We start from the raw sequence: 2875 nt of genomic DNA, 5'->3' as shown, positions 1-2875 counted from the left end.
TTTCCCCCCCCCCCCCCCCCTAATGAAGTCAAGAGGAAATGAAAATTCAAGCCACGTGAGGAATTCTGCTTAATACAGGAAAGAGCAACTGTATTTACCAAACGCTGAAAAATATGGAAATGCATGTTGAGGGCTCTTCTGTGAGGCCACTTGCCACAGAGTGTCAGAGCAAAGCCTACCTGGCCCCAGGTTGTGCCCCTAGGAGCAGCTGATGGGGAATGCTTTCAGGTGAGAGCAGCATGTTGAGCATATGCACGGTTTGACTTCTAGCAATTTCTGATTTAGGTTGTCATGTTTAACAGCATAATGTTTACAGATTTTAGAAGGTTACACTATGTTGTTCAATTCCAAAACTGCTTATACTTTTGTCCTTTGAAGTTGTCCATGGGCATAAGTCTCCAGTCTGCTTAGTTCTGTGCTGTACGGTAAACCATTTACCTTTGGTTCCTATACATGTGCTGCCCAAAAGTGTCACAACTGCCCCTCAATCCTGTACAATAAGAAATAAATAATCCTCTTCTATTTATGCTCTTATAACCTGTAGTTGTATGTCTGGTAATGTTTTCCAGACTGGAAGATCCTTCTTTGCCTAATCTCTCCTCAAATTCTAAGCTTTTGCTTTTCACCTTGCCTCTCTCTCGACCTTTCTAATTCTAGCGTCTTCTAAGACAATCCTAATACTGTTGTGTCTCATGAGTGCTGAGTTGGCATCTTCCGAGTATTCTGCACAAGGCCATTGGGTTCTCACTGTGTGCAATTAATTTAGGAAGGATTCACATGTGTGTGTGTTGGCAGACTTTCTTCACTAGATGTGAAGAAGCATGGCTTTTATTGACAGTGAATTTAATCTGATGGTTTTCTGTTTTCTTACCATGGGCCAAGAGAGCCTTCTATGACTCTTCAGGTTTCACTATTGTGAATATTTGAGCAAATTTATCATTCACCCGGCATTTCATTTATGCTGAAGTTAGAATGACAGTATCTTAAAAGCATTTGAAAATATGTGGGGAAACATCCTTAAACTTCAACCCATGATCTCATATTTTGTTGCAAATGCATTTTGGACTCTATACACAATGAAATCCCAAACTGTGTTTTTCAGCAGGGATAGCTGTATCTCAAGCATTCTCAAATACCTCTGTTTATTTGTCAGTTGTAAGGAGTCTGAAGAACTGTTGTTATTTTTCAAACAAACAAACTCCCTTTATTGGCAGGTGATTAGCAATTGCTAGACTTTTCCTGGTTCTTTATCTTGTGAGGGGAAATGAGAATGCCATCCGTTAAATCCAGTTAGTTGGCAGTCTTCCAAACTTATTCACATGACCTACAGTTGCTCAGTTCACCTCCTGTTTGGAGCTGCAGGGCGCATTCCTCTCTCTGCAGCTCCTGCATTCAAAGGGTGTTCTCTCTGCCCCTGGCAAGCTCAGTTCAAATTTGGCAGAGAAACCACATAGATGTCAGGAACACACCATTTTGTGATTAAAGCAAAAAAGAGTCTGAAGCCAGACAGTTTGAGGATCTGTCTTCATAGAAACTTGTTCCTGTTTGGCAGACGAGTGATGTGACTGTCTGAAGTGGGTCCGTCTCCTTGTCTGGGTTTGGCTTTCCTGTGTTATTTCACATTTGCAGCAAATAGCTTTACTGTTTACAGAACCAATGGGTAAGAATTTGCCTTGGTCTCTCAATGCTGCTGGTTCGTAAGTGGGAAAAGAAAAGTCATATGCAGTCAAGTATGGTGAAATGTGCAGTAGAAGTGATGCTCAAGAGCGGGTGGTGTCTAGCAAAGGGAGCTGGCATTAGCAGTGAGGCTGCTGGGAAGCAACGGGTCACAGGAGGGGGAGATGGGCAGGGTGAGGGTTGTGTGGGAATTGGGCAGGAGGGAGCAGGACTGAGCTGGACAGGAGGTGCAGCAGTCAAGTGCTGTCCTTTGGGATACGCTGGCAGCGTAACCGCAGTGTTTCCCGATCTCTTGTCTCTGATGTCATCTTTGTGGCCTTCTGCCTGTGGCTGCCTCCTGAGGACCTGTTTTATCGGAGCTGTGCAAAACAAACCATGTGGGTTTCCTTGAGTGGTGTTAGCAGGCAGTTCAGGACTCAGAAATGTTTGCAAGAAGCATAAATTCGTTCTGTTGTCTCATTTTACATTTGTCAACAACTTCCATTGCACCTGCATAATGTAGAGCCTGCAGAGAGAAATGAGGCTGTAGATTTCAGTGTTTAGTCTGCTTTCAGCATTGGATCAAATATGTTTAATTTTAAAGTAACAGCTTCTTGGCTAATAACTTTATTCTGAGATCTTGAGCCTGAGCTGCTGGCATAGCTTGCGTTATCACTGGACTGCTCTAGCAAGTCAGCAGGACGTTTTTGTTACTGGAGTAGGAGCTTACTTACTCTTTCCTGGGTGCTTAAGTATGTTTTTGTTAAGAGATCAAAGTAACTGGAACTATTCCATGGAAAAGGAGAAGGCTGATTACGGTCATAACAGCCTTAAGCTTGTTTGAAGACTGTTTATTTTAAACACGAGCAGGAAGGAAGATGAAGCACTTCCCATATCCGTGGTGGACAGGGCAAAAAGTCCTGAGCTATGGTAGTGGAGGAACCATCAAGCTGAAACCAAGAGACCTCTTTAAATGGGAAGGGTGGTGAGGAACTGGCATCGACCACCCATGGTAGCTGCTGAATCTCCATTTTCAGAGCCCTCCTGGGTGAGTGCAGTTGGTGCTGGGAGACAGTGAAGCTCGACAGCAGGTCCCAGAGCTCTCCCAGGTGGGCCCACAGGAGAGCCAGGCTGCTGAAACACCCCTGGCTCAGGCACACACCGGGTAAATGTTCTCGTTAACAAATATTGTTTGTAAAGATGCACTTGTGGTCTCATC

Source organism: Oxyura jamaicensis, chromosome 8 (assembly GCF_011077185.1).
Source record: "Oxyura jamaicensis isolate SHBP4307 breed ruddy duck chromosome 8, BPBGC_Ojam_1.0, whole genome shotgun sequence".
NCBI classification, from domain to species: Eukaryota; Metazoa; Chordata; class Aves; order Anseriformes; family Anatidae; genus Oxyura; species Oxyura jamaicensis.
Note: the sequence above shows the minus strand (reverse complement) of the source record.